The following is a 6,440-nucleotide window of genomic DNA, read 5'->3' as shown; positions in this document are numbered from 1 at the left end:
GAGAGAGAGAATGAATATATGTTACTCCCAAAATAATAAAAGAAGTATGCATCCTTTCTCTGGAAAACAAATGAGAATCTGATACAATGGAAATAGTTTCTGATGTGTTTATAAAAAGATAAAGAGAAGGGAGATATGGTCTATGGAGGTGTGGAGAGGTATTGGGGAAGAGGGTGCCTCTTCAGGCCCATGTCAAGGCATCCCTTCCCCCTGAGGGACCAGCCACACTATTGTATAGTATAGACTAGAGTTTATTCAGGGCATGCGGAGTGGTGTTAAGAGGGTAGTAGAGGCAGCAAAAGGCAGAGAGAGAGAGAGAAGGGGGGAACAGAGACAGAGACAGACAGAGACAGACAGAGACAGAGACAGAGAGAGACAGAGAGAGAGAGAGACAGAGACAGAGACAGAGAGAGACAGAGAGAGAGACAGAGAGAGAGAGAGAGACAGAGAGACAGAGAGACAGAGAGAGAGAGAGACAGAGAGAGAAAGTAGAAGAGTAGAGGCCAGCCATGAGCATATGGAGAAAGAAAGGAGAAGGGAATAGGGAGAGAGGGGGGAAGGGAAAAGCAAGAGCAAGAGAAAGCAAGAGAGCAAGAGGGCAAGGACAGGGCAAACAATCCCTTTTGTTTCTGGCTGTTGCCAGGTAACTGTGGGGTGGAGCTGAAACAGAATGCTAACATTTGCTATAGTGAAAACAAGAAAACAAAAAACCCTACATGTTCAGTCTAAATACAACATTTACTATATAATAAATGTCAGTGACATTTGTCTGTGCCTTTGTCTGACTGTTTTGGATCCATGGTTAATCAAATCTGTAGCTAAAGAACCTGTAGAAACAGAGGGCCAACTATAAGGCAATCATTTTGTCTTTCCAGCCACATAGAGCCAGTTGGTTTTGATTCAATCCTTTTCTGAATTCCATTTGTAAGTGGGTGGCAGCAGGAATCATGGTTATTGCTAGGGACATTTCAAGAAGTATACTGAATGTTCCAGCACTGCAGAAGTAGGTTTTCAACAACAGAAGGAAACCTGAGAAGAGGAATAGCTCTCTCTCCCCCCCCCAACCCCCGACTTTTTCTCATTGACCTGTTCCAATCTTCCTAAACTAACAAAGACCCACGTGTTACAGGCTGTTCATGCCCAGTTCATCTAAGGGCTTGCCTAGGCAGCTAGGACATGTGGAAGCTGGATGCTCTCTTCTAGCAAATGTTTGGGAAAACCAAGAATCTGCAATGGAGAATAAACACTGACTCCTAACATAGGAAGACAGTTTCCCATTTTCTGTGAGCAGAACATGAAAGGAAATAGAACAGCTGGGGCAGAAGGGAGTAGGAGATTCTTAAGCAAGCTCTTTCCAGATCCCCTGTGCTTTAAGATCCCAGACTGTGAACACATGGCCTCTGGTTATTTGAGTGTAGTCCAACTTTCTAATCCCACATGGGTTTTGTATTGTTTAAGCTACCCAAAAGAGTCCCACACATAATACAAAACACACATTAAAACAAAGCCAAAGTTTGTATTTTTCCAAACCCCTCCATTATACTTAAAATCATTTAGGGGGTGGGTTTAAATTATCTCTTGCATTATATTCTGTACTGCTGGCCTGTGCACAAATGTTGCCATTGTATAATGTTTAGGATAATGTTTAGGATCATGGAGCCCATTTATATGCTGATTTGTTTGGGTGTCACAAGTGGAATCTTTTGAGAAGAGAAAATTGAAGCATTTGTTTAAGGAAACTTTATATTGAGTGCTTTCACTGTTTGGGGAAAATAAGAAAACGAGGTCTGGTTTGAGTCTTTCATGTTAGACAATAGTTTGAGAGCATGTCTCTGCATTTTGCAAAATAATCTACATATGAATTATTTATCCTACCTCCACCCCAAGAATAAAGAACCTCTTGGCACCTAAACTTTATAGAACTTACAAACCCAGACTGAAAGTAAAGTATGCACCTGGGGATCTCTTTTCTTCTTCTTCCCTCTATCCCTCCATCCTTTCCTTCCCCCTACCTCTCTATAGAGAAAGAACCTACAGTCAGTACTGCCAAGGCAAATGGTCTAGAAAATAATTATTTCTCTATGAATAGAATTAAAATGAGTCTTACAAATAGGTTTCAATTATTTGCATGACAAATCATTGTATAGAAAACTGAAAATTAAATTGTTGTAGAAATTTGAATGTATGTTCACTACCTGTAACATGAACACCTATCATTTATATATTTATAAAAGGATTATTGCTGAAGCCTCAAAGTAAGTAAGTGCTTTATCTATCTCCAATTGACAACTGCCTGCAATGGACAATTTAGTTTTCTCCAATGGAGTCTCACTGGGTAGGTAAGCTGCACTTAAGGTTGCATGCCCAGAAGTAGATAGCTGATATAAAAATAGTCAATATAAAACATCTTTTGGTAGATTTTTCTGACTTAAATTGTTTTGTTTGAGAGTATGTATCATTTTACTCATCTTTTCTTTGTATATTATATTTTCTGACTTTGTGATTTTATGTTTGTGTATATGTGCTTCTTGCATTTTCTTTTTTTCTTTTTTGGTTTGCCTTAATTTGTTTATTTGCCTGTTTGTCTACTAAAGAAAAAGAAAGAAGGGGTTGGGAGGATATGGAAGAAATAGAAGGAGGGAAAACTGTGATCACAATATATTATATGAAAAAAGTATTTTCAATTAAAAGAAACAAAGTAGGTATTCATCTTAATTTGGGCCTTTGTTGCTGTGATGAAACACCATGACCAAAGCAACTTAGGGAGAAAAGGGTTCATTCAGCTTACATTTCCAGATCATAATTCATCTTTGGAGGAAATCGGGACATGAACTCAAACAGGGAAGAACCTGGAGGCAGGAGCTGATGCAGAGGTCTTAGAGGAGCCTTGCTTGCTGACTTGCTCCCATGGCTTGCTTAGTCTGCTTTCTTATAGAACCAAGGACCATCAACCCAGGTATGGCACCACTCACAATGGGCTGGCCTATCCCCACTAATCACTAATTCAGAAAATGCCCTACCCCATCCCTGCATTTCTTGTAGACTGGATAAATTTTGGGTTGAAAGTTTTGTGGGTCGGTTGGTGTCCCTATTGCTCCATTGTGGTTCCTGACTGGATACAGGAGGTGGTCTCTTCAGGTTCCATGTCCCTAATGCTGTGAGTCAGAGCTAAGGTTACCCCCATTGATTCTTGGCTGCCTCCCCTATCCCACATCTCTATCATGTCCTGGAGATGCTCCTCTCACTACCCCACTGCCATGAGTTGCGGATTTACATTCATTCTCATGACCATCTGGCCATCTTTTCTGTGTCTCCCAACACCTGATCATGAACCCCCATTTCCCCCCATCCACTTTCCCACCCAGTTCTCTACCTCCATCTGCCTCCTATGACTATTTAATTCCCACTTCTAAGTAAGATTCAAGCATTCTTGCTTGGGTCTTCCTTCTTGTTTAGTGTCTTTGGGTCTGTGGAGTATAGCATGGGTACCCTATATTATATGCCTAATATCCACTTATGAGTATATGCCATGCATGCCCTATTTGGTCTGGGTTACCTTACTCAGGATGATATTCTCAAGTTCCATCCATTTGCCTGCAAAACTAATGATATCTTTGTTTTTAATAGCTAAACACCATTTCATTGTATAGATGTGCCACATTTTCTTTATCTGTTCTTCTGTTGAGGGACACCTAGGTTGTTTCCAGTTTCTGGCTATTATTAATAAAGCTGGTATAAACATAGTTGAGAAAGTGTCTTTGTGGCATGATAGAACATTTTTTTGGGTATATGCCTAAGAGTGGTATAGCTGGCTTTTGATGTAGACTGCCAAATCTATTTCCAAAGTGGTTGTACAAGTTTGCCCTTCCACCAGCAATGGAGGAAGGTTCCTCTAGCTCCACATTCTCACCAGCTTGAGCTATCACTTGTATTTTTGATCTTAGCCATCCTGATGGGTGTAAGATGGAACCTCAGAGTTGTTTTGATTTGCATCTCCCTGATGACTAAGGAATTTGAACATTTCTTTGAGTCCTTCTGAGCCATTCAAGATTCCTCTGTTGAGAATTCTCTGTTTAGCTCTTTCTGTATTTGTTTTAATTGTCAGAGACTGAGGGAATGGCCAACCAATAAATGGCCCAACCTGAGACCCGTCCCATGGGTAAGTACAAACCCCTGATATCCCTGTCTGTTGCAACAGGAATCTAGCATGGCGGTCACCCAGCGGCTGACTGAGACAGTTACAGACACCCACAGCCAAACAGTTGATGGAGTTTGGGAAACCTTATGGAAGAGCTGAGGAAAGGATTGTAGGCCCCAAAGGGGATAGGAACTCCACAGGAAGACCAACAAAGTGAAATAACCTGGATCCTTGAGGGCTCTCAGAGGCTGAACCAAAGAACATACATGGGTTGGACCTAGCCCTCACCTACCTGCACATATGTAGCAGATGTGAAACGTGTTCTTCATATGGGTCCCGAACAACTGGAGTGGGGTCTATCAGAAAAGGTGTTGCCTGTCTGTGGGATATGTTCTTCTGGCTGGGCTGCCTTGTCTGGCCTCAGTGGGAGAGGATGTACCTAGTCCTGCAGAGACTTAATATGTCAGGGTAGTGGAATACCCATCCTTTCAGAGGAGAAGTGGAGGGGGAGATCGGAGGAAAGGATTGTGGGAGCAGGTGACCAGGAGGAGGGAGGGGCACTGTGCAGGATGTAAAGTGAATTTAAAAAATGGCCTACAGGGTTGCCTACAATCTGATCTTATGGAGACAATTTCTCAATTGATATTCCCTCTTCTCAGATGATTATACCTTATGTCAAGTTGACATAAAACTAGCCATCACTGTGCTTTACAAAATTATTGTATTTTTCTGTTGAAGGCAACTGTAAGAAGTTAGCAGTATTCATTGATTTTGTACCAAAGATAACTGAAGTTCTGATATACATAGTAGCTTACATATATACATGTATATATGTATATATATACATATATATATATACACCCATATAACAGTAAAGATGGTGAAATTAATCTTTTGTTAAATGTTTTGATTAGCATATACTAATTATACATAATAATGGATTGCATCAGGCAAGTTTTCATACATATACATGATATGTTTCAATCATTTTCACCCCTGGTGCATTCTCTTGTCCTCCTTCCCAACTAACCCCTGCCTTTTACTTTGATGCCTAGTATTTGTGACCCAATGAATTTCATTGTGCTTGCTAGAGACACAGATGAGGGATTGTTTACTGGAGCATATGTACTTTATAAGAAGTCACATTACCTGTGAGAATGTCTCCCCTTTCCCTATCAATTATTGTCTGAGTACAAATACTTAGGCAGGGATGGAGCCCAGTGAGCTCTTCCCATCACAGGATATAGACAAGAATAATGTTTCAGAGTTCTTGTGTAGGTAATCCCAGCTGTGACTTCAAGAGTGCAATAGCTGTCATGGCTGGAAGTCAGAATTCCATACCAGAGTCTTACACAACCTAGGCAAGTAAGATCCTACTGGTCTATACCCAGTCCCCAGATCTCATAGTTAATTAGGGCTTTTTACTCTTTGATTGAGAATTACTCTTTTATGTGGATCTGAATTGAAGCCAAACATATTCATTTCATTTGTCCCATGGATGGAGAAGAAAGCAGTTCCTAACTTCTCAATTAGTGAAAGATGACAAATGTTCATTAACTATCTATTTGGTACCAGACAATGGAATACAAAAGTTTGTATAATTTCTAAAGTTTCCCATTTTATTGATTTCTTGCTTTATTGCATTATGATTAAAAGGTCTTTAATGTGAATAATTTCAAGTGTTAAAAACTTACTGAGTCTTCTTCTATGGTGTATGACATGACCTGTAATAGATCATGTTTCCTATTGAGTTAATGTTACCGTTGAGTACAACATGCATGGTAGCCATAGAGCAGAACACTTTGTAGATAGCTATTAGGTTCAATTTGTCTAGGGTACAATTCAGTTCTTATGCATCTTCATTGGTTTTTAGTGAGATAAAAATAAACATTTCTGATATGCTACAGTACTATCTGGTGATAACAGAAACAATTAAGCAGTATGTTACTTTCCTATTACTCTGATAAAATACTATTTGACCAAAGCAACTTAAAGAAGTAAGGGTTTATATTGGGCTATAGTTCCAGAGGGTCCACCACCATCATGGTGAAGAAGTGTGTCAACAAGCAGCAGCTGGGAGCCCTCATCTCAAACTGTAAACAGGAAGCAGAGAGAACAAACAAAAAATTGCTGCTTTCTGACTCATTTGCAGGCTCATGCCTACTTACCTTTCTTGTACATCCCAGAACCATCTCCCTAGGAAATTGTACCCCATATGATGGATGGTCTGGGCTCTCCTACATCAATTAATAATCAAGCCAATCCAATGCAGACATATTCACAGGCCAATCTGATCTGTGCT

Source organism: Mastomys coucha, chromosome X (genome assembly GCF_008632895.1).
Source record: "Mastomys coucha isolate ucsf_1 chromosome X, UCSF_Mcou_1, whole genome shotgun sequence".
NCBI lineage: Eukaryota > Metazoa > Chordata > Mammalia > Rodentia > Muridae > Mastomys > Mastomys coucha.
The sequence above is the reverse complement of the archived record's forward strand: the minus strand, read 5'-3'. Positions refer to the sequence as shown.